The sequence below is a fragment of the Mus caroli genome, unplaced genomic scaffold (genome assembly GCF_978045245.1).
Source record: "Mus caroli unplaced genomic scaffold, Mus_caroli_1 scaffold_2, whole genome shotgun sequence".
Classification (NCBI taxonomy): Eukaryota; Metazoa; Chordata; class Mammalia; order Rodentia; family Muridae; genus Mus; species Mus caroli.
In genome coordinates, this window is record NW_028227257.1 from 158,963,251 (window position 1) to 158,989,734 (window position 26,484).

A 26,484-nucleotide genomic window follows, 5' to 3' on the forward strand; every position below is an offset into this window, starting at 1 on the left:
TCATGGAGTGGCAGTCAGGGATTCTAGTGACAGGATATTAAGAGACACAAAATTTAAAACCCACTTTTTAATTGCACCTCATTGTAAAAATGGCATCCCATAATTTTTGCTGTATTTTTGTCTTCTGAAACAAACTGGTGAGGCCAGGCTGTGTTGAAGGAAGAGGGGGATTCACTGAGAGTGCCTAAGAGGCTGCCTGTCTCAGAACGTTTGGAAATTGGAAAAATCAAAATGTGCAATAGAGGTAAGCTTCAAGTCTAAATTATCAGAGCCATTTACTTGTGGAAATGCTTGTTTTGTTTTTGCTTTGCTCTTTTCATGAATGAAAATAAGCTTAAGTTTACACCTTTATTAAAACCTAGAGAAAGAACTGCCTTTGCCCGGGTGTCCTTAAATGCCCCTACTGTGTTGGGGAATTGCTCCACTAGTTGTGACAAGGACCCCTTCTTCCTGAAGATGAAGCAATAACAAAGGGCATTGCTCGCTCTCTCTAGTCTCTCCCAAGCCGTCCATCTTTCTGGCAGCTGCTGCCCCTTACAATTCAGCAGCACCTCACGCCCCTGCCATTTTCCACAGTGCAACACTGAAGCTAGGTCAGGCTGCTCTTTCATTAAAATTCCCCACAAATACAGCACTGTCGATTCCAAAATGGTTTTCCAGGCCTGGTCAGTCAGTAAGAAAGCCCGAAGAGCCTTGGAGGTTGCCATGGCAACCGCCAACCCAGAAAGGCAAGGAGGACAAGCAGGCTAAATTGGCTGCCTGGGGAAGCGGGCGGGGGTGTCCAGTTTTGGAGCCAGGAGCCAGACTGGGATGCTTCCTGCATACAGAATAGACTGGAGGAACAGGGAAGTGGGTGTCTTTGAAAGCAGGTCAGAGGGGGAAGCCAGAAGGGACCAGTGTCTGCAGCTAGTCCATGCGTTCCCAGGGTATTAGAATCAGGGCCAGCTCTCTGTGCTCCAACCTCCACCACCCCACCTCAACCGCCATATCTTCGGCATGTGCCATTCATGTAACACCTCATATAAGCAATTCCTCCCAACAAGGACACGAAACAGGAGATGGTGTAAGTGGCGTGCACTCCCCTTTCCTCCGAGAAGAGAGCGGTGTTTTCTATAGTCCACTGTTCCAGTGTCTTGCGCTTTCTCTCTTTGCCGCTCCCTCCACTCTCCCATCCCTCACCCTCCCACCCTCCTCACCCCCTGCCTTTGCTCTTTCTCTGTCTATTTAATGTAATCTAAATAATTTTTCTTTCTTACAAGATGTCTGCTGCCACCTGCTGGAAGATCTTATTCTCTGCAGATAAGAATCGCAAACAACTGAGCTGAGAAAACAAGATACTGTAGAAAGTACCTACAGCATTTTGTTCCAACTCATTAGTTACTAAATACAAGGTTATTTGTGGTGTTCTGTTCCCACTCCTAGGCCCTCAGTGTTTTGGTGATGTCTTCAGACCTCCTGGAGATAGATCCTAAAATCCATGTGTCGGGTCTGGAGGTGGGGGGGAAGATGCAGATGCCTCCTTGGCTTCCAGAATCTCCCAAATTGACTGAACATTACTCTTGCGTCCTCACGTTCTAACAGCCCCTTCCCCATCCCCTTCATCAACATGTTGTTCTGTCAAGGAAGGTCATTACAACCCACATTTATTTTATAAAGAATGCCAATTTGTTTCGCCTCTTGTTGGAATAGAGTCTTTTTACAATCACTTAAAAATAAAAATCCAAAATTATAATTTTGATATGCCAACTTCACAACCTAATCACTACATTTAGAACTAAAAGTCCCTCCAACTGTCACCTAAGGAAAAGGTCACCATACAAAGTGGCAAATTTCAAAAGAAAAATAGCCCTCTACCGAACAGTTTTTATGTGCATACAAACCTCAGGTCATGTATTGTACACGACACCAAACTTCAATAGTTTTGAATGGTTTATTTCACATGAATTTCCTTTGCCTAATAAAACAGGTACGCCTTGCTAGCTGAGGGGGTTATAGGGGAGTGGGATTGGGGGAGTAAGAATGAGGGGGTAGAGGGGAAGGACAGCTTTTGACGCTGTAGCATGATGATTTAGATTTAGCCTTGTTCACCCACACAATCTTTGCTCCAAAAACTATCTGGGTGCTTGCTGAGATCCATGACAGAGCCATGTTATCCTAGAACATGGTCTAGTTCAGTACTACGGTGAGAACAGTCCAAGAAATCTACAGATCTAGAGAGGATGAGGAAGTTTAAGATGAGATTTTTCGTGAGTATTGGATGCTGCAAGAATTCCAGATTTTTTTTCTCTTGCTTGGATCTGTTCCTTTGGATTCAATCAGTTGGTTGCTCACCAATAACTGGGACTCCTTACAGACTCCTATGGTGGAGTACCAAGTGTCCTTCAAATCCAGCCCCCAGCAATATTTCTCAGAGGTGAAGCTTTGTGACCTTCAGGAAGTGTCAGGTATCATTTTAAAATGTGAGCCATCAGATGAGGGGTGCCGCCCCTGCTGCCATCCTGAGGTTGGCACCAGCTAGAACCTTGGGTTATTCCATGTTACTGTTTTTTTTTTGAAGGTCTGTGGTTGGGACTCAGGTTGGTTTTCTAACCCCTTCCCATGATGATCTGAAACGTAGTCTCAATGGGAGGAAGGCTCCACATATATCAAGCCAGTCCATATCTCTGAGATTGCCTCTTCATACTAATGAAGGGATTTGTTTCCACCAGTGTCTCCATGCTGTTTGACTTACTTCACTGTTGCATGGCAAACCACATGCTACTCACCAGTAGCTCTTCCTTTCCCGTGATTGGCTGGAGTTATGGAATGTCTGGGAGGTTCAAAATGACCTAACTGAGTGAGAGATCTGCTGGCTGCTGGCTGAAAGCTTAGCTGGGCTGGGTTGACAGGGCCTACCACTCCAATCAGGAAGACATTGTCATGCCTCTGTAGGGCTTCCTCTCAACAGGGAAGAAGGGAATGAAAAGAAAATGGCAGGATCAGGTAGCTACTACACATGTGCATTTATCCCAAGTCCTTTGTATTTGCCTCAGGTCTATGAGATGAGAACTGAAACTTTAAAGCTGGATTAACTGAACACAACTTTTTTTGATTGTAGTGGGTGGAGATGATAGAGCCCTGAGATTTAAATAACCTAGGTGATATTTCAAATCGGGACACCTTGTTTATTTACTTGTTTATTTCTTAATGCCACATACTTTGTCAGAGATGTGAAATACCCACAATGTGAGAACTCCTCCATGTTCTGACTCAGGAGAGGCGACACCCCAAATCACTCACGAGAAACTGTCTTGATGCAAACTGCAAGAGGTTTATTTGGGAAAGGCCAGTACACTGGGGATGACTCGTATCCCACGCAGGGGTAGAGGAGTCGACCACGAGCCCAAGGGGTCAGGAAAACAAAGGATGAGACACAGACAAACAAGACCACTGCACTGGGGATGACTTGTATCCCACTCAGGGGTAGGGGAGTCGACAATAAGCTCAAGGGGTAAGGGGTTTATATAGAGACACAAACCACAAACACTATAAGGCAAAAGTGCTATAAAGGCAAAACTGCAAACACCTGGCAAAAACTACAAACACTTGACATCCTGGAACAATGGTGCTATTTTGGACACAGGTCTAGGGGCTTAAATAATTTTTTACTCTCTGTCAGGATCTTTTAGATGAAGCACATGAAACAACTGAGTCCATGACTCAGGAAGAAGCAAAACCTTCTCTGGCATTGCTCCAATGGGAGTTCAAGTCTTATGGGAGTACGACTTCAGTGAATAGGCTTGATAATCTTATTTTGTTCCTGTGTAATATTTGGCCCTTGATCTAAGCCTCTCAGTTCTCTGAAGTTATGTCTGCTGCTGAACACATCATAGCTGGCGTTGTAGGATATAGCCCTGACACACTCAAGCAGAGGGTTTTCATTAACTCTGTCCTTGCCTAGCCTGCATCTTGGTAATTATTTCCTTCATGGTCTATCAAAGGCAAAGCTGAAGAATCTAGAATCTGTAGGTGTTTTCTTAGAGAAGGGGAGGATTAATCAAATGTTTTGGCTTCTTCAGTTCAGTGACTATCATCCTATATAATTCATGTAATACAGTAAGGGAGTAAGAAAGTCCCATAAAGCCTTTGTTGATTGGGCATTTCTCATTTCTCACCTCCCACCCCAGATTATACAGTATAGGCTATAAGTACACAGGATGAGAGATCAGCTTGATTTGTGTCACTATAACAAAATACTTGAGATAATTAAGTTATAGAGAAAAGGTTTATTGTGGATCTTGGTTTTGGAAGCTTAGTCTAAGATCAAGTGTTGACACTGTTTTGAGTCTCTGACTGAAGAGGCACATCACAGCAGGGCAAGGGGCTTGTCATGTGAACCAGGGAGAAAAGGGCAACTCAGGATTTCATGCAATGCTTGCTGAGGGCATCCCACCAATGTTCTTTAGAACTGCTAGTAAATTCTGCCTCCTAAGACTGCCACCTTCCAATTGCACCATGCTGGGAACAAAGCTTTTCACACATAGACTTATGGGAAAACCATACGCAGACCCTAGCAAGTGGCATTAAGCCCCATCTACCCTATTCTACTGCCTCTTGGGATGAAGAACAAGTATACAAATATGCAAAGAACAAAAGGCTGAACTATATGTAGATAAGATCACCATAATTTAAATTTGACAAAACAATGGACATAGGTGGGCTTGCCTAAATTTAAAGCCCAGGACATTTGTAAGAAAGACAATATCCTTTGGAACATTGGGGAGTAAACCTGTGTGGCTGAGGACCAGCCTTGGGGGAGGGGAAAATCTCAGTCAACCATAGCAGCTCTGCACTCCTGGAGCCCCTTTCCACTTGCAACAGCCAGCCTGCCACTGTGAACACTGAACCTAGGTTAAGGCTGGATTCTATCTGGCTGGAGCCTGCTTTGCTCCACCTGTGGCTTATCTTGGGCAGTGTCTCTGGGTGGAGGTGTTTGACCACTCCAGCTCTATTACCCACTAGGTATAGATGATTGTTACTGTTTGACACAGGCACTGAACCAGTCTCTAGGCCTCACCTAGGAAGCTGAACTTTGACTTAGGAGCTCACCTGTCTTAGCTTACTTTTCATACTGTTCCACTGCCCCACTTCCCCAATATCTTAGGTCTACTATTGCTGTGATGAAATCTATGGCCAGAAGCAACACGGTGAGGAAATGATTTAACTGTATTACACATTCACATCACATCTCATCAGTGAAAGAAGGTAGGACAGGAACTCAACCAGGGCAGGAACTTGGAGGCAGGGGCTGATGTAGAGGTCATGGAGAGATGCTGCTTACTGGCTTGCTTTTCATGGCTTGCTCAGTCCACTTACTCCTAGAACCCAGGACCACCTGCCTAGGGTCGTACCACCCACAGTGGGCTGGGCCCTCCCCCTCAATCACTAATTAAGAAAGTGCCCTACAGATTTGCTTACAGCCTGATCTTATGGAGGCATTTTGTCTATTGAGGTTCCTCCCTCTGAAATCACTCTAACCTGTGTCAAGTTGACTTAAACTAGTCACTACACTGAAGTGGAAACTTCTGGTTTCTTTGGAAAGTTAGTTATGCCAAATGGCATTATGCTGGGGCACACAGGTAAAAGGTGTCTTACTAAAGCAGACACATGAAAGGACCCAGGATGGACTATAAATATAACCCCATAGAGAGTGGGAGATGAGCACTGAGCATTGGTTTGATTTGTTCCACCTCACTATTCTTTGCTAATGACACACAAGTATTGGTTGGCTTTACATTGTTGAACTCAACTTGTGATAGCACAACCAATAAGAGAAATTTGTCCAAAACTTCTTGTGAGTTTCCTGCAGCAGCCTGCTGCTTCAGTGGGCTTATCTCAGGCTGGTTAGCAAGCCTAGTGGTTTCCTGAGGACTGAACTACAGTTGCTTGTCCATGTCTGGTGTCTGCCTGCCAAGAAAACTGGACTGTAGCTGTTGGTTCATGCCTGGTGTCTGTTTTCGAAAGGGACTAGAGTATAGTTGCCAGTTCCTGTATGCTGTCTGCCTAGAGGACTGGTCTGCAGCTGCTGAGTTATATTTAGTGTTTGCTATGGGGCAAACTGCTAAGAAAGAAGATTGAACTTACTCCCAAAGAACTATTGCTGAGCAGGTCTACTTACCCCATATCCTCCCACTCCCTCTGCTATGTAGTGGGCTAGAGGAGAGGTTGAAGGTAGATTGCAAACAAATTATGCCTGCACTACTCTAGGTTTTCTTTAAACCCAATCTATAGAAAAACAAACTCACATTTATATAAATTCTAGGTTCCAAGTCTATTTGCTTCAGGGAAACCTGACCTCAGGCAGCAGCCATCCAGAGTGTCTGGGAGGCAAGTCCCTAACAAGATGGGTGAGGCAGGTTATCACAGCTCAGGGACTTTAATGAGCCTTTCAGATATTTTCATCTCTTACCCTGGGCCAATATTTTGACTCTGTGAGTACCAAACCATTTTCTTGATGTAATTCCTTGTGGGTTAAAATGGTGCCCTGCATCTGGTCAGCCACAGGGCTAGGGCTGCTCGTGGAGGTGGGACATGGGAATTTTGACTGCTCGTTCCCCATGCTGGGACGCTGCTCAGGTGATGGGGAAGCACAGCCTGAGGTCCTCAGGGAACTACCAGAGTTCTGCTCATGGGTCCCCGGGCTGCATAGTGGCCAGGGATGGCAGGTTCTCAGGTTCTTGGTCACCACAGATGCAGCTGGATACTGTGGAAGAGCTGAGGATGGAGTGTGGGCCAGCAGGCAGGCTCTAGTCTGGGGCTGAAGAGAAAAGATGGAGGAGAGCCCCAGACAGGGATGAACAAGTCCTTGTCTTGCTCCAGTGGGTGACTTGGCTTGGTGGAGATCGTGGCTGAGAGCGTGGGAGATTAGTTGAGGCTCTTTAGAGGAAAACCTGCTCCATTGTTCCCCACAGCAGTCTGAATGAGACAAGGCTGCCCATGGTTTTAAGGCATTCATTGTCATGGTGGAGAGTTGTGGTGAGTGAAACTGTACCCCACTTTCTCAGGGTGGGCCTGAGGCTAAATACTTTTTGCAGGGAGGAATGTCTGGGAAGGAGAGCTTAATTGCCTATGCAGTCCAGGCCTTTAGCTGCCTTATTAAAATGGAGATCTGTCTTGAAGCTAAGTGATCTGTGGTCATCCTCCTCCTGTGGAGGGGCTTGGGGCATTGCCATACAGAATTATGGCCACAGAATTATGGAGAGCTGAGGCTTCTTATCAGGAGCCTGGTGTCTAGGAGTATGGCAAATGCCTTCCTTGCCAAGTTATCTGCTGGGTCTCTGGGGTTTAAGCCTAGCTCAACGAGAAAGCAGGCTGCCTTTCACGGTCCTATAATTCCTCTTTTCATGAGCTTTCATACAGGGAGAAAAGGCAAAAATAAATAATTCAAGTTCATTTTAGTAGACTTTTTCACTAACTTTACTTTTGGAGTTCTGTATATTCATAGAACCAGTGTCTCTGATTCTATGAATATATCTGTTCCTAAGAGACGGAGTATTACTGAGTCCATGACACACACATGTGCACACACATACACACACACACATACACACACAGGAACACACATGGTTGCATGCACAACTACACAGATTTATGCACATACAGGCAGATGTGTAAAATTATGTACACAAACCCATGTACACAAGCACATATGTATGTTCATACAGACACACTCCAGGAAAGAGGCATCTTATGCTATGTTTTGTTTGTTTGTTTGTTTGTTTGTTTTTGGTGTTTTCGAGACAGGGTTTCTCTGTGTAGCCCCGGCTGTCATGGAGCTCACTCTGAAGACCAGGATGGCTTCGAACTTAGAAATCTGCCTGCCTCTGCCTCCCAAGTGCTGGGATTAAAGGCGTGCGCCACCACTGCCATATGCCATGTTTTGATGGGTAACTAAAGCTGGCCCATAGTTTGCTATGTAGCTCAGGTTGGTTAGAACTCACGATCTCTCTCCTCTTCCAAAGAGATGGAATTATAGCATTAAAGTCTGACAGGCTGGGACAATTTAGAAGTGCACCAGGTGTTGCGGGAGAGGCCTAGTTTAAAGCCCCTTCATAGCTTCTCTCCAGAGGCATCCTCGTCCTTACCACTACTTTGAAAGACCATCTCCTCCAAATCTCATGTTGAAATTTAATTTTCATGTAACACGATCAAAATGTAGACATTTAAGAGATAATTGGACCAGGAGGGCCTGATGCTCATGGATGGGACTGATCTTTATAAAATAATTGGGGTTTTGTCTTCTCTTCCCATCTCTCATTTATTGCTTTCAGCCATTCAGTGAGGAGTAGCCAGGCCTCTGTTGGAGGATGACTTGACCTTGGACTCCTCAACCTCTAGAACTGTGAGCTAACAAACTCCTCTTCATCACAAAGGACCCAGCTGTGGCCATTTCTTGCAGTCTCCATTTCCGTATGCATATTTGGAGGTCTGGATTATACATTAGTTTCTGGGTCTTCAACAAAGTATCTCCAGGAAAGATGCATCATGTTTCATATGCTCAGGGCTGAGACAGTGTTGCCATTTGTGTATTTGGAAGAGAAACAAGCCTCCCTTCTCCTGACTACATAAGAATTTAGAACCTGAACAGGAATGCCGAGAGTGTTGAGCATAGTTAGCTTCTCGACGACAACAACGGGCAGATTCCCAGCGAAATATTTGTTTCTGTGATCTCAGGCTTTTTCATAGGAAGTTTAGTTGAAGAATGAAGGAATCTCAAGTTCTAATTGATGAGTTTATTTTGAAATCTTGAGAGTGATGGATTATAATGATTACCATCTGTTTGTCATTACAGTCACGAATTGTGAGCACAACATCATCACCGTAGCATAGTTTCCAGATAATATTTTACTTTGTAAAAATCTTTCCTGAGCTGGTTCTGGTGGTGCAGGTCTCTAATCTTGGATGCATGGGAGGCTGAGATCACAAGTTCAAGGCTAGCCTGAGCCATTTAACAAGACCCTGTCTCAAAAGCACACGGGGAAAAAAACGAGATTGGGCTAATTTTTAAGAGCTCACCAATACTGTTTTGATTCAATTTTTCTACTTCTGGACAGAAGTTACAAAATCACAGGTAGTATTTATTCTCCTGGTATATATTTGCTACGTCACAGGACATTCAAATGATGTCACCCAATGATCCTGAGTACTCTACAAACTGTAGGCACAGAAGGAATAAGCTAGTTTCAACTACCCTGAGCAAGAGGATTAAGGTAAATATTTGGCTTGACACTTTCCAACTTCCCAGGCTTTTGGAGTCACAATTCATGATCCCTTGCAGTTCTAGACTACTGCCACTAGGCGATGCTGCTGTACATAGTTCTGCTGTGCAGAAACAAAACGGAAAGTTGGAAAAGATCGGATGAGATCACTCCCTCAGTGGGTCTTTCCTTGAGGGGCGGGAGAAGAGGTGGAGGGGGCGGTGGTGGTCAATTAGAACTCCAGACTCTGAGCAATCATTCACTGCTGGACTCTGGCTCGGCTAGAGGTCAGGGCAATCAGGAAAAAGACTCTTCACTTAGAGCGGCTGCCTATGCTGGGGAAAGACCCAAAAATAGACCTGGGAAGGGGGAAAAAAAAAAAAAGAAGAAAAGAATGGGGACTTAATAGATATCACAGTCATTTTTCTTTATAAATATTGCTGTTTGCTTCCCACTCTTGCCCATGTCATTCCAGGCCATTAGCGCTCTATTTTTGCCTCTGCAGAGCTCTGGGCCTGGCCCCCTCTGCCTCCCAGGCTCTGGGCTCTCGGATCCTCCCCTCATGAGAGCAGCTCTCCTGGGCCCCGCAGGTTTGACATCATAAGTTATTTTTATACTAGTAGATTGCAGTATCATTACAGCATAGATTTTGTGCCAAAGACTGGCCCAAAATCCGGCAGAGAAGAAAATGATCCCAAAGGCAAACCTATTTATTCTCAAAATGTCTCTTAAACTGCATTATTTACAGTCATAGCAAAAAGTGTTACATGGCCAAGAGAATGAAAGTGTCTTTTGTACATTTTCCTACTGATGACAAGAAGGCTTTCTGATATGTAAATGAGGCAGGCAGGCTTCCACTTGGCTGTGGTTAGGATTTTAAAGTTCAAGAACATGGCCTTGGGCTGGTAACATCTCTTAGTAGGTGAAGTGCTCAATGAACAAACATGAAGACTTGGGTTTAAATCTCCAGAACCCATGTAAGCCAGGTGTAGTACAGATCTGCATTCTCTGTAGTGTTAAAGGTAGATAGGAGGCAGAGGCAATAGAACCCTGAATAGGAATAGCAACAGTAATGCATGCACACACATACACATGAGTGATACAGAGAGAGAGACAGAAAGATACACACACATACACACACATACATCTATATGGGGGGGGGAGGGAGGGTAGAAGATAAAGATCCAGAGTTGTCCTCTGACCTCCATAGGGGAGAAGATGAAGAGCTAGAGTCCTCTGATCTCCATGCTATGGCACATTGTACACCTGCACTGAAATGAAGGTGTGTACACACATGTACAATGTATCCAAAGGCACATTAGATGCTCACACTAACACAGATACACACATCATTCGCACACACATAAGATGAAAGAGTCATCACCAGTGTAGATCCAGACATTCTACCCTAGTTGAGAGTTCTGACTGTGGGTGTCTTTGGGTTCCACTGGAGTCTGGGGATGAAAGGGAAGTGATACATGAAACCACACATTCTAGCTGGGGTCACTAACTAAAACATGGTAAATTGGTATACAAGGAACGGAAAGGTACTCAAGGACACTGCAAAAATCAGCTTCCAACTAGCGACTTCTTGCTACCAGTCATGTTTGTTGAGGGTTGGTGGAAGAAATGGATCTCCTCATAATACCAGGGAATAGTAAGATGAGACTTCAACAGCATGATGTGGTCAGAAACTTGCTGTTTCTCCATCTTTGGCCTGCCAATGCTGACTATGACATGAAAGTAATTCAAGACTATCAGGTCTTGCACTGTATCTTGCCTGTAATTTTGTACCCCACCTCCAGCATTGTCTCATCTTATGTCCCCTAAACAGTAGATTTGATATCAGCTTTCTATATATTTTTTGAGATAGCATCTCCATGTAAAATGTATCTATCTGTATATATGTCCTTGGTATTGCCATACTTTTAAGAGATGTGCAATCTGTGTACATTTTCTGACCAACCAGCTCTCATTCCATCTTTTTTTTGTTTTCAATAATCAGATCATCCTGTAACGAGGAGTGTGATGGGTTGTATATACTTGGCCTAGGGAATGGCAATATTAGGAGGTGTGGCCTTGTTGGAGTAGGTGTGGCTTTGTTGGAGTAGGTGTATCACTGTGGGTTGGGCTTTAAGACCCTTGTTCTAGCTGTCTAGAAGCCAGTCTTAGTCTTCTCCTAGCAGCCTTCAGATAAATATGTAGAACTCTTAGCTCCATGCTCTTGCCTTGATGATAATGGACTGAACCTCTGAACCTGTAAACCAGTGCCAATTAAATGTTGCCTTTATAAGAGTTGCCTTGGTCATGGTATCTGTTCAAAGAAATAAAGCCTTAACTAAGACAGGGAGAGAGGACATCTCATAATTATTAATGTATATGGCCAGCAACACAAGACAATCCTGTAGAACAAGATTTTAGCACAAAACTTATCGATCTCCTTACTCCAGTTCAATAAAAACTCATACTACCTTCAATCCCCAGTATTAAGGAAGATAGTGGGCTAAGAAAAACTAAGGGTATATGAAGAAGCCTATGGAAATTTACTAGTTTGTAAGCCAATTTTAAAGTAACTATAAAGGGGGAGTTTGAACAGAGGTGCCTATATGGGTGCCTATAATGCTTGTCAGAAAATATGTGAGTTATTAAATGAAAACCTCAGTGCTGAGCATAGATTACTCCCCTATAAGTCAAGGAAGATCCAGAATGCTCCAAAATGACACAGGATCTTGCGATTACTCTTGATAGCCTACAATATAGATAAGACCCTATAACTGAAGATATAACTTTGGTTATAGACATACTGAAATCAAGCTAGAATTGGACAGAAACTTTCTACCTGCTAGGTAGTTCTCACAGTGATAAAAGTTGCTATGCAGGCTGCTGGATGAGAAAGACATCAGTGGTCTTACACTGCCTGTATGTTACAATTCTAGCCTGCCAGGAAAGATGATCCCACTGGTGTGTTAGTGGCATGAGTAGTACGGAGGTAACCAATCACTTTCTGATTGAGTTTGAGGCCTACTCCACAGAAGGAATTTACAGTGTCAGTGTAAACATGGCCCACAGCTGAGGAGGTTGTAACCTCTAGGGAGGAATCCTGATTATTGGTTTGCTAAATATCTGTATTTACGTTTATGCACATAGATTCATGTTCCTCTCAACCTTAGTACAAGGAACTGCTTTTGTGTAATGGGCAGTGGCTCTTGCAAAGACTTATAACAAGTCTAAGTGCTGAGTACCAAGTCCAAGTACCCAACGGTGGGTACTCAGCCATAAATGGGGGCATTTATATGTAGAAAGAATATAAAAGTTGGATGAAATAGAGAAATTCTGTGACATATTCTTTTCTAGATATGGCATGGCTGTTGCACCATATAGCAGCTGGGGTCACCTGCACAAGATCAAGTCAATTAAAATTTCAACAGGGACTGCTTTGGATTCCTGAGGTCCCATTCCTAGCTGAGAAGCTACTGGAATTGGTGGCTGCTGAGGAATGAAGAATCATTGTTGGCAGAGTATCCTTTGGTAGGTTGCTTATACCCTAGTGGCTGCTCCAATATCCATGCACACATGGATATAACTAATTTGATTTAGTGCTTTATATAACAACAACAGAAAAGCAGAGATGAAGTTGTCAAGAAGGTATGTTGAGCTGAACGTAAATGTGTAGTAGATATGACCAAGACACACTGTATATATGATATTGGAACTTTTCAAAGAATAAATAAAAGTACTATTTAAAAAAAAAATACACCAAATCAAATTGGCCTGCGTTGTGTTTGAAGGTCCTCAAAAAATACTGTTATTTGCACGGAGATTGTTTCAAACAGATGGTTGTGGGTAAGAAGCAATTTCTCAAAACACAGTTCCAGTTCCTGCCACTAAGCTTCCAGATTGCATGCTAACTTCACAGGAATCATGTAGGATGATACTAAACTCCTGATTTGCTTGCTAACTCTACAGGAATCATGCAGGCAAACAGAGGTCTCACATTAGACGCTGAATTTCTGAGAATAGTGAGGGAAGATAGAGTTCCCAGGCTTCAAGGTAACTTAATGAGAATTATGAAGGAAAACAAAGCTCCTGGTTGCATGCTAAATTCACAGGAATCATTATAGAAGCTCTGGTGTGGAAGACTACTGGTAAGGGACTGTGTCTGTTTTCTTGGTCTCTTACCAAACATAGATCACCCATAGCCAGAGAAAACTGAGTGAAATAATCTCTTGAAGAGAAAAGAGCTATGGGCCAGGCAGTGAAGCTCAGGGGATAGCATGCACCTCACCATTGCTGGGAGTGCCCCAGCAGGACCCAGCAGGGAGGGAATTGGAGAGAGGAGTCTAAAGCTTTCTCTTTCTTGGCAGGTCTCCATAGAAAAATGCTTCTCACCTTTCCCAAGATTGGAAAGATCTTCCAATGCAAAGGCTCAGAAGACACACTGATCTAAAAATACTCATTCCTTTAAGTTCAAAGTTCAGAGAATTTCTACAAAACCACCACAGAATTTAAATGTTTCTTAGGCAACAGTATTGGGAGAACATAAATACCCCAATACAAGGATACCCACAAAATGATAATTCCATTTTTTCTGATTATTGGTAAATGCTTTCAGTTATAATTACCCTACGGAAGTAATCTACCAATACTCAGGGGATTCACCCCAGAGTTTCTCTAGGAATTTTCTGAACTTAAAAGAATGGGCACACTTCCCAAGGTTTCATCACTGTAAAGATAGATTGAGCAGCTGGTATCTACAGTATTGGTGTGTTTGATACCCTGGGTGGAGGCTTCGGAGACATGACTGTTAGTTATAGACGGTATATTTTGCCAATGGATATTCTGGGTCAGGTCAACAGTTGTTGCCACCTTGTTTCAGATAATAACTTGTGTGCAGATTAAATACACAACCTCCTGCATAGGTTATTGTGAGTAGCTCATAAGTCTGAGGAAACTGATGTCAATTTCTTCATATATATATAATTTCCCCCAAATCCACAAATTTCAGGATATTGATAAGCAAAGATCTGGAAGTGAATATACTCTGTATAAATGATTCCGAGAGGCAAGGCTCACAATCTTTTTGCAGAGATGTTTCCTATGATTCAGTTCAGCATTAGTGATGACTTTAGACTGGCATTATCACTCTTGTATGAAGTGGGACAATTGGTGTAGGAATTCAGAGCACTGACTCTATTCAGGGCTACTTGCCAGCTTTGCAATTAGTGACTGCTTGGCTTGAGTTGATTTTTCTCTTTTATTTCATTCATTTTTATTTTTGTGCATGTGTGTGTGGTTGCAAATACATATGTGTTAGCACTTACATGTGTGTGCATGCATCTGAGCTCAGGTCTTGTCTACTCTTTTCTTCCCTTTCTGAGACAGGGTATCTTCCTGGCCTGGAACTTGCCAAGTAGGCAAGGCTGGCTGGCTGCAAGGTGAACACTCACCAAGCTGTTTCCCCAGCTCCAAGACCTGTTTTTTTTTTTTTTTTTAAATACCATTTCTGGTTTCTAAAATTGGCAATTCATGTGCTTCAGCTTAATTTTAAGCTCTGCTGCCTTAGGCTTATGCTTATAATTATAAGCCAGGAACCAATATTTGATTTTGATAGGCAGGTAAAGGCGGCTTGGGTAATACCAGGGCAAAAGAAAGTACATAAAGTGCCTGGAAGTTCAAAAATACAGAGCATGCCCATGATTCTCAGTAAATGTCATGAAATGCAAATTCAAAAGCTCAGGCCCAAGGTAGCTTACCTCTCCTCATAGGTCTGAGCAGCATGGGTGCAAGATATTTATTCTACCAAAGAGTATAAGAGGCACAGGCATCCTCTCTGGCCTGCTGTCCTCACAGAGCAAGGCTGGAAGCCAATGCTCTCCTGATGATGAACTTGAATCAGGTACAAAACGAAAAGTTCCCTTGATACAATTGCAGAGAACTACACACTGTAGTAAATGCTTTTCAAAAGCATTTGGTCTGCAAAAAGTCTTTTCAGCTTCTAGCAAGGCATTGAGCACATTTTTTTTTCTTTTTAAATCTGTTTCTTATTTAACTTTTTCCTATCCTACACTCTCTTTTTGTTGAGTCATCACCCAGGGCTAAGGGGAAATCAACTTGTGTCTCCCAAAAATATACTCAAGCCTCTCATCAAGTAGTTTCATTATGAAAGCATCTTAAGGAGAAACAGAAAGAGAAGTCAATTGCAGCTGAGCTCAGACTGAGTAATTGGTTTTAATTTTATTTTATGCTCCAAGGCAGCAATTTAACCTAAAATGCCTGGGACCTTTGAGACTGTAGACCACACTTCTGAGCACTAATGGACGATTATTCTTTTTCGAAACTTGAAAACAGCCAGTTTATTTCTGTATACAAACATATACATTTATGCACACACACACACACACACACACACACACACACACACACACACACATGAGCCGTGGCATGCATGTGAAGGTCAAATGACAACTTGCAGGAGTCAGTTGTCTCCTATCATGTGGGTCTCTAGAATAAGCTACCAATTGTCAAGCTTGGTAGCAGGCTCCTTTGTACCTGATGACCTGCCACGCTGGTCCAAGGTCATTTCTTTTTGCTATTGATTGATTTTATAGGAGAATTTTTCAGTTGACAAAAAATGGTACAGTCTTGGAAGTCATTGTAGCACTCTCTAAATGTCTAAGTTTTAATCAGAATTCTTGGTAAATGTAGGGTAGAGCATAATGAGCTTGGATTTATTGAAGTAGCAGCTGACTGAGGGACTGTATAAAAGGTAAATGTCAAGGCTGCCATTTTCTTCTTTTCATTCTTGCTGAAAAAGTTGGTATTATCATCCAAACATATTTTCTTAGTGAATATCTTTTCAAGACTTTTGCAAAGATACATGGTTTGGATTGAATATGCTTGGCCAAGGGATTGGCACTATTAAGAGGTGTGGCCTTGTTGGAGTAGGTGTGGCCTTGTTGGAGGAAGTGTGTCACTGTGAGGGTGGGCAATGATACCCTCCTCCTCCGACCCATGAGGGAGCCAGTCTTCTATCAGCTTTCAGATGAAGAAACACTATTCGCAGCTCCTCTTGCACCAGGGTTGGATGCTTCCATCTTCCCACCTTGATGATAATGAACTGAACCTCTGAACCTGTAGGCAGCCCCAATTAATGTAGTCTTTATAAAAGTTGCCAAGGTCATGATGTCTGTTCACAGCACTAAAACTCTAACTGAGACACATGTGATTTTCTTTCACTGGTTAAATGTAGTCTATGAACTCATTCCTTGTAGCATAACTCTGACATGCAACTGATCACAAAGCACAAGTGCTCTGTGAATGATCCTGGTCAATCTCCATTCTCAGAACCACTCAGAAGGGACCCTGTCAGCCCCTATACCGTAAATCACCTGTAAAGGGCTATAATTCATCAATCTGAACTGGTCATGAGGGACCACCATAAATCTCTATCCTTAGAGTTGCCTTATACAGCATCCATACCATGTAGGAACAGCAAGGCTGAAGGATGAATGAGTGCGTCTGATATTATCACTACAGAGACAGGACACAAGCATTTCCCCCTTAACCTCTGGTTTTGTTGATCAGCTCACTTCCCTGAAGATCACTACTACTATTAGCTCTTAAATTATACCCATAAGTTATGTCTTTAGACACCAAGCATAATTGTTTAAAATGTAGATTCTGAATTGGCAAGAAGGCTCGATGAATAAGGACACTCTCCATGTTGAGGTTTGGTCTGTTGCTCTGTATTGTAATGCTAAATACTGGCCCTTGTTGCCCACAGGGACACGATGATTCTCACATGGATCCAAGTGATGCTATGTAACCTTGTTCCCTAAGTTATCCTTGATTGTTGAATTAAGATTCCTACAGCCTATAGCTGGGCAGAAAAGTGATAAGCATGTTTTTGTTGTCCAGAATTGAAGTCTGAGGCAGAGACCATGAGGCAGAGGAGTAGAAGATGGAATGAGAAGACACCACGGGGTAGGTGAGTCATGAAAACATGGCCATGAGGGTTGGCCAATTAAAGTTAAAAGCAGCCTAGATGAAGCATGGCAAGTTATAACTCAAGCTTATTGGTGGAGAATAGATTCTAATAGTTCAGTGGTTAGATATTTGTCTAGCTCTAGTGCAGTAAAGGTTTATTATAAATGTAAAGGTTTTGTGTCTTTTCTCTGGGAATTAAATGATGAAGGTGGGTTAGAAACCCCAGACTGACATTAAATAGTTAACAGAACACCACCAAGCCTAGTGACTCAAGATTTGATCCAGATGCAATGAAGAAGGATATTTATAAGTGCTCAACTTTGAAGTTTTCAGAAAAAAGTAATGTAAGCTAGTAGGTCTAAACATATCAATACGTATAAAAGAATCATTTGAAGAATTAATTCACCACAGCAGGGAAGAATATTTGAAGATCCAGTGTCCCAGTTTCCCAGTTACAATCTGGAATGTCTCCCACAGGCTCATGTAATCACGTGTTGCCTGGTTTTACCTGCTATCTTGAAGACTGTAGAATCTTTAGGAGTTGGTCTAGCTGGCAGAATTAGGTCAGGATTGGTGGTCCTTTGGAGCTTAACTTCTTGTCCTAGTCTACCCATGGTCTCCTACTCTGGCTGTGTAAACAAGCATGGCCAACACAGCTTTTGCACAACCAGCCTTCTCTGTCCCCATGGACTGGAATTCCTCTGAATCTAAGAGGCCAAATAAACCTTTGCTCCCTTAAATTACTTCTAAGGTCCTTGTGGATGCTGACTTTATGTGAGAGCAGCTATGTCCACCACTATGGGTTGGCCTTACTTCTATCAAGTATTTTCTCAGAGTGATGGGGAAGCCAGTGTTTTTGTTTACTCCAGGTCTGGAGCTTGAGAACAGAGAAGCTGTTGGTGCTAATCTCAATCGAAAGGCAAGAAAATGAGACAGACTGAAGTGGAAACCTATAGTTCTTTGGAGCATTAGTTGTGCCAAATGATGTTTTTCTGGGGTACACAGGTTTTCCTGAAGCAAACACAGGCAAAAAGGATGTTTGGATATAGCAGACATGCAAAAGGACACTTGATGAACGAGTAGAAATATGACCCCACAGACAGTGGGAGAGAAGCACTGAGCCTTGGTTTAGTTTGCTATTCTTCACTAAAGACACATATGTATTGGTTTGCCTTACATAGCATTGTTGAGCTCAACTTATGATAATGCCACTATTGAGAGAAGATACTTGCCAAAGAACTGTTTGTGAGGTTCTTGTGGCAGCTTGATGCTTCCATAGCCTCACCTTAGGCTGGTTGGCGAGCTTGGTGGTTTCTTCAGGATTGAATTACAGTTGCTGGTTTCTACTTGATGTACGCTTATTGAAAGGATTGGACGGAGGCTGTTGTTTCCTGCCTGTTGTCTGCCTGCCTAGAAGACCAGTCTGCAACTTCTAAGTCATATTTGGTGTTTGCTATGGGACTGAAATACTGCTCAAAAGATCAAGCTCACCTCCAATGAACTATTGCTGAACAAACAGGTCCACTTTCCTCTATCCTAATAACTTTCCTCTTTCACTACCTCTGCTGGGTGGTGGGCTAGAGGAAAGGTTGAACCCTTATTAAAAGTAGGTTGCAAAAAATTTGTGCCTACACCAGATACTCCAGTTACCTGGGGGAAGAAATAAAAAAAAACATCCCTTCAGCCTTTTGTTTTATTCAGGTGTTTTGTGACTAGAATGTTGGAAGCCACAGGGAAGCCAGTCAATTTCCAACTCAGGAGTCCCCTTCCCAGACACATCCTGAAACTGTTCAATTTGGGCACCCTATGACCCAAGCAAGTTGTCATATGAAACAACTTCACAGCCTTGGATAAATAACTTTAACTTCTCTGTTTAGAAGTCTTTATGTGTGCAAGGATCATTGTATTAACTTATACCTAGTGATACTGTGCTAAGAATTAAATTAGTTAACATGAGGGACTCCATAGTGTCTACAGAGTAACATACACTGTGTTTTGTATTCCAGTAAATAGAGCTGGATCTCACTTTCAGAGACTTGACAAAGGAATATGCAGTAGATCCTGAGAATCTTCATTTTATCACATTTATTTGTTTTTTTGGTGGGGGAGGGCATGCCACCAGGCACACACAGAAACCAAACAAACTGAGTGAGTCTGTAAATTCAGCAATAATTAATAATTATAAAACAATTTTACACAGATCATCAAACGGAATACTTTATGAAAGTAGGAAATCAAATATGCTGTGGCACATTGACATTTGTAAATTCCTCAGTTTATTTACACATAATGGCAAGGAATGTGGCTGTAAATACAGACTGGCGGCTTTCCCCTCAAGTAAGTTTTGCCACCAAAAAAGGAGGTCACAGTGCTGTTGGGAACCATGTGTCACTTTACAGTAAAGACAACTGACAGTATATGTTCTAGAACAATGTTCCCAGATCACAGCATCAGAAAAAAGGTAGCAGCCCATTTTAGCAGTGGTGTGTGCAGGTGGCATCTATTGTTAGATATGCAGCTATGTCAGGTATAAGACAATGGGAATCTCTACCTGTGAACAAAGACTAAATGTCCCATTAAGACAGGAGCAGCAATTACTGCTCAGAGCTGCTGTACTTAGGCTGTTAAATTAATGGGGCTTTTTATTTGTATCTTACTTTATGTATGTTAGGAATGGATACAAGAATGAAACCCACCCACTGACATAACTTCTCTCATGTTGTCAGTGTCCAGGCCAGCATCTTCAAAGCACCACAGCATCACTGAGGAGGATGTTAGAAACACCAAGGTCAAGGACCACTTTCAGATATTCTGATAGATGTGTTCCAGGAATCCACATTTTCTCAAGGATTCTAAATGATTCCAATGCAAATGGTCAGATTTTCAGTCTTTGAGAACACAGTGGTGGAGAAATGAGCTGTTTATCACTAGAATTGAAATGAAAAAGAGGGAGGCATCTATATTAATGACAAAGTAACACAAAGAATCATATAAATGGAGGTCAAGAGTTAGAGAAAAAGAAATCCAAGATGAAAGGGGGCGATCAAGCACAGTGAAAGGTATTAGAGCCTTCCAAGTCGACTGCTTGACTTCAGGTGGGAGTGGGAGAAGACTAGATCAGATCCACAGAAGGTCAAATATTGGTTCTCCTCTGCAGAAGCCTTCTTGAAGGCAAGGAATACAAACAGGTTGTGTTTATATGCTCAAGGGTTTAACTCCATGATCATGAGACACATTCTGAGCTCTTGAGAACAGAGTAAAGGATTAAAGGACTTGGGAATTGGACTTTGTTGTATCCAGAGGTAGGATGCTCTTGGTTCTTGCAGGAAGATGTGACTGGGGTGTGGGAAGTATTGCATGGGCTAGCAGAGAGCTGAGACCAGTAAGCAGAAGCTGTGCTTGGTTCCCTTTGCTCTGGCTGTTGCTTTATAAAGGACCCTGTATTAGTCAGTGTTATCCACAAGAAGAAAACTGATTAAAATGAATACATATATCAAAGGGGTTTTTATTAGATTGGCTTATATGATATGATCTGCGTAGTCCAACAATGGCTTCTTCTTACACTGGAGGTCAAAAAGCTGGTAGTTGCTCAAGTCCCACAGCAAGATACCTCAGCAATCCTAACCAGGCACTAGAGGCCTGGAGGACTCCTACAGAGCCATTTGTCTTTCTTTGGTATTAGTAGCCTAATAAAGCAGCATTCAGATAGCAGCATTCAGATAGCAGCAGCAGCAGCAGCAGCAACAACAACAATAGAGTAAATGAACTCATCAGGTAGAGGTGAAGACAATGAAGCAAAAAGCAAAGCTTTCTCCTCAGACTGCATCTTCCATGAGAAGGTGCCACTTCAAATAACCCCATTGTAATCCCTCATAGGTGTGTCTAGCAGCTTATCTTTTGGCTGATTAAAGTTTTAATCAAGGCTATCGGAGGCCCCACCCACATCAGCAGAGGAGAGAAAAGAATTTGTAGTTGCATCACACAAGGCTCTCACTTTTGATGTTCTTGTCACTCACAGGGCATCTGTGCATGCTCTAAGAGCAACCTCAGTTAGATGGGATGCCTTGTTTATTCATTTGACAAGTCTGGTTAGCAGTGTCTGATTTCTCAGAGTGTGCTATCATCAGATGATTCTGCCTTAAAAGCTGGTGCTTTGATCTGCTTATCACACATCTCCATCTTCCCTGAGCAAGCAACTGAATGAAGACCAACAGCCCTCTAGGAATCATCCAGGCCTTTAGCGCCTGTCTCAGACTACTGAGCCATCTGGACTCATCTGAGCCTGTCTGGACTACTGAGCTCTCAACAGCTCAGCTTTTCATTGAGTCTCCTACAAGGCCTCTTTCATTTATGAAAAATTGAAAAGCAGGACTTATCCAGGAATACTACAATTTGCCCCTATATAAAACTGAAGCAAGAGACCTCCAGCTGAAAGGACATTGTCTCCTCAGCCTATTTAAATTTGGCAACAGGACTCTAGCTTCCTTTCAGGATATGTTAGTCAGCTTCCCATTGCTATAACAAAATGCTTTCCATAGTCAACCTGTGAGGAGAAAAGGCTGACTTAAGCTGACAACTTTGAGTTTTCAGTTCACGACTTATTAGCCTCATTGTTTTAGGCCTGTGATGGCCAAGACATGAAAAAGAAAAAAGGAAAACGAGAGGGCTGGGGCCTAGCAGCCCTTCTGAGGGCATGAGTCTATGACCAGAAGGATTCCCATTGGGCCCCCATGTGCTGTTTCTACCACCTTCTGATAGACTCAGGGACTGAGGAGAAACCTTCAATCCACCGTCCTTTAGAGGACAGGGGTGGTCGAAGAAAAAATTCACACTTTGGCCACTGTATTTGTGGGAAGAAAGGGCTGATAGGGTTACTTGGCCACTCAGTGTTCTCTATTTTAAGCTTCATGTGAGAAAGTTATTTGAAGTCTTAAGGTACAAAAAGGTTTTCCTTTGGCTTTTTAAACTGGAATGACTTTTCTGTGTTCTCTAAATGTTGGGGATCTGGTCCAATCTTCAGACTGTTTCTTCGTGGATCGTTTCTCCAACCTCATTGTGTTGCATTTTTCTACTTAACATTGAGGAGCTCCTGTTGCTTTTGTGCAATTGGACATTAGGTAGGTAAACAGGAACAGAGAGAGACCTAGGTACTGGGGGATGTTTTAAAACTCAGTTCTTGATTCCTCTTCCTGTAGTCTGTGTAGCTTTAATACCCATAATTCTCTGTTCTTAGGGGGCAGTAATTCTCAGTTAATTTCATTCACATGCATGATGTTTTTACTGCCAAGTGTTTAAGTGACTGCTCTATTATTATAATATTGGGTTTCCTGATGACCAGGAACATTACCCCTTCCTTAAGTAATAGATCTGGCTAAGTGCATGAAATATATTTGATACTGAAAGTGGATATAGCTCATGAGTTAGAAATCACTGTGTAAATTTCCTGACAAGGGAAATTTGAAGTAGCACTCAATGATGGCGCTCATGCTCAAATGTAAAGCATGGTATTATAAAAAGGAGAAATGGCTCCTGTCTTTTCACAGTGTTCATGGTCAGTAGGTACCCAGAACTGGAGTCCTTCTGAGCAGCAAGCTCTCCAAATGATAGCTTTGTTAGCATACATGGTGTCCTAGCTTCTACATTCCTTGAAGCTTATCTTTATTTATTTCTATCTGTTCATATGTTTAGGGTTTGTATACCAACTCAGTATTAAACCACCCAGCTACACTGATGTTCTCCTTTCCAGGGCTTAGGTATTGTGACTATCAAGGATACAGCTTTAGAGTTATGAGGGAGCTACATGCTAATTAGGAGATTTAAAATTCATGCACAATGACTCCTGCATTTCAGACATCAAGACAATCATACTCAAGTGGGATTCACTCCCACCACACATGCTTCATCTGTCCATTTGTCTATGATTCTAGATTAGATAAACTGTAGAATTACAGAAACTAATGCACTGCTTTAGAGCCAAAGCTCTAAGTAAGTCCTTTTTCCCTGTATTGGGGTTCTGAGAGGGCAACAACATCAGTTTGTTTTCTCTTTCATGTTTTTTTTTTCCTTATGCTGTTACTTTAGGATTTAAACCTATCTTGGTTTTCACTAATCGAGTTTATAGTAATTTGCTAAATGCAGTGCATTACAAGTCAAGTGAAAGGTAAAATCTTAGAAGCTTTAAAAAAAAAACCCTTAAATTACATTTGTGTGTGTGTGTGTGTGTGTGTGTGTGTGTGTGTGTGTGTGTATTTGTGCCATAGCACACAGATGGAGGCCAGAAACAATAATCAGGCATTGGTTCTTTTTTTCTACTCTGTAGGTTCTAGGCTTGGGAGAAAGCACATCATCTACTGAGCTATTTTGCTGGCCCCATTTCTTAGAAACTTGAAAAATTAAAGGTGACAAGTAAATCCAAGATGGAGATAAAAGAAGCAAAACAGTTACAATAACCAAGTCCAGACACTATTGTTGATGCCAACAAGAGCTTGCTAACAGGAGCATTATATAGCTCTCTCCTGAGAGGCTCTGCCAGTGCCTGACAAATACAGAAGTGGATGCTCACAGTCATCCATTGGACTGAGCATAGGTGCCATGGATGGACTCAGTTGGCCTCTCAACCCACGGGAGAATCAGAGTTCCAGTACCTAGGTGGGCAAGGACTTGGTGGGGTGAAAAACAGGTGCAAACACAAGGGAGTATTGATCTGAATGTAATTTCTCAAAGCGAGCACCAGACTTATATTACAGAAGAAAAAAAGGAAGTTAGGTGATACATTAAGGTCATCTAAGGTACATTGATGTTACCCAATGCAAAATGATCCTTTATACAAAACAGAGAAATGCATACACAAAATCTAACAGGGAACAGGCAGTGTTTACAACTTGTATAAAAATCAGTGTTTACAACTTGGATAAAAAGCAGCCTCACCTAAGGTCAGCTTATTCTTAGAAGCCAGGAGAAAGGCCTTCATGCCATTGCCATAGTTAATCCACCTTCTCACTAGGCCATTGTAAATTCCTGTGTATAGGAGTGACTCAACTGTTATTCTAAGTATTTATTCTAGTTCCTTCTTAGACCACAATCTTCCTTCTTCCTAGGCCATTGTAAATACCTGCACATGGGAGTGACTCGGCTGTTATTCTAAGTTTACTTTGTAGAACTAGCCCTGAGATTTCTAGCTCTTTTCCAGTAAATTGTAATGCCTGGTTTCTTTCACTATCTCTCTGTCAACATGAAAAGTCTGAATGAGTCGCATTCTTACAAAATTTAAAACCCAAGTTTGGCTCAATGATTTCCTAGGATATTGGAACACTTGCTGTAGCTAATCTAATTTAGCTATATGTCAAAATCATTCCTTGGAGGCACTTATAATAAAACAATATTGAAGGAAAGCACACAGATCCGTTCACCGACTGACATAGGGACAAGTTTGGAGCATTTATGCTACAGGATGACAAGACTCCAGGAAACTAAGTTTCTGTGAAACTTTTTACCTCAGGACTGCGTCCAAACCTTTGGGCTTGCCACACAGACTTCACTGGAGTGGTTGTGGCACATAGGGTCCCCAATTAAGGAGCTAGAGGAAGGACCTAAGGAGCTGAAGGGTTTTACAGCCCCATAGGAGAAACAACAATATGAACCAACCAGTACCCTTAGAGCTCCCAGGTACTAAACCACCAACCAAAGAATACACATGGTGGGACTCATGGATCCAGATGCATATGTAGCAGATGATGGCCTAGTCAGACATCAATGGGAGGAGAGGCCCTTGGTCCTCTGAAGGCTTTATGCCCCAGTGTAGGGGAATGCCAGGACTAGGAAGCAGGTGTGGGTGGGTTGGTGAGCAGGGGGAGAAGGAAGGGGGAAGGAGTTTTCAGAGGGGAAACCAGGAAAGGGGATAACATTTGAAATGTAAATAAAGATTTAAAAAATGAAACAAAACAGTTCCAAGATCAGGTGACATCCATTGCATTCAATTCTTTCAAGGATCAACAGGACAAAATGTAAAGCTGTAGACACTTTCTGGTACCTAAAAATGTAAAAGTGAAGTAAACAATAGCTCAATAGACTGTTTTAGCTGAGCAAAGATGCAATCTGTGTTATGTGCAACATTGGGGCCAGTGATGATTTTCTGCAGGAACTTATGGAAGAAAAAAAGAACCATGAGCATACACTCAAATAAAACACAGGGTTATAATGCACATCAAATGACTATTTACCAGTTAAAGACCATCCTATATTGGTGCCTCAGTTTTCAAAGCCTCCTCAAAGTAGCCTAAGTGATCTGAGTTTCTTCATGGGAACTAAGCAAAGTGAATCCTTTCAGTCTCAGGGATTTCCTGAAGCTATTTTGAGGTGTGTATTTCTTCTCTTAATTAGCTTCCCTTCAGGATGGAACATTTCCATACCCAGAAGTCTGCACATTCTTCAGGCTTCTCCATTTTGTCTTCATTATGAAGTACTTGGGGTGGCTCCCTGACTTTAAATGTATTTACAAATGGTACCTATTTAACTCTTGTTATTGTCTGAAAATCAGGTCTCATTACTCTTATAGAAGAGTTATATAATTCTTAGAGAAGTTAACTAATCCACTGAAGTCATAAAGCTGGCAGATGGGCAAACCTAGATTTACACCTGGCCCTGGTGGGGCACCCAATGCTCTGCTTAAGTGGGCATTTAACATAAACTGTACTGGAGGAAGTCTCACTGTAAAACCCAAAGAATATGACCAGTAGGGGAGTCATGAAAGCCCCCAAATAAGAGTTGAAACTTACTATTTGGAAAAATAAGTATTTGAACAAGAGTAAATAATAACATATTTGTCTTTGTCTGGCCAAAAAAAGCACATGAAGTACGATTCCCACTTTGACCATCTCTTCTCTCTTGTCTGAGAGCCAAGGTGATTGATGTAGTGACAATTTTGGAATGTTGGTTTCTTTAGAACCACAGAAATATAAGAATGTGGTTTTGTTTTAATTAATGCAAAGTGTGAGGATATGGGGCTTCATTGGACTGTCTGCAGCAGCTATGATTTGCCTCATGCTCTAGCAGAAGCATAATTTTGCCAGCTGCAGAGGATTTCTGTAATTGTATGACATTTGGGTTCTGGGAACTTTTCAGAAGGTATATAAATGCTAGGGCCCTACGAGGATGGCTGGATGGTTGTTGGTCACTTAGGGAGGTTGTTTACAGTTTGTTAGTAGCTCTGGTCAAAGAAACAGAAGGAAAGAAACTAAATAAATAAACTAGGGATTTTCCTAAT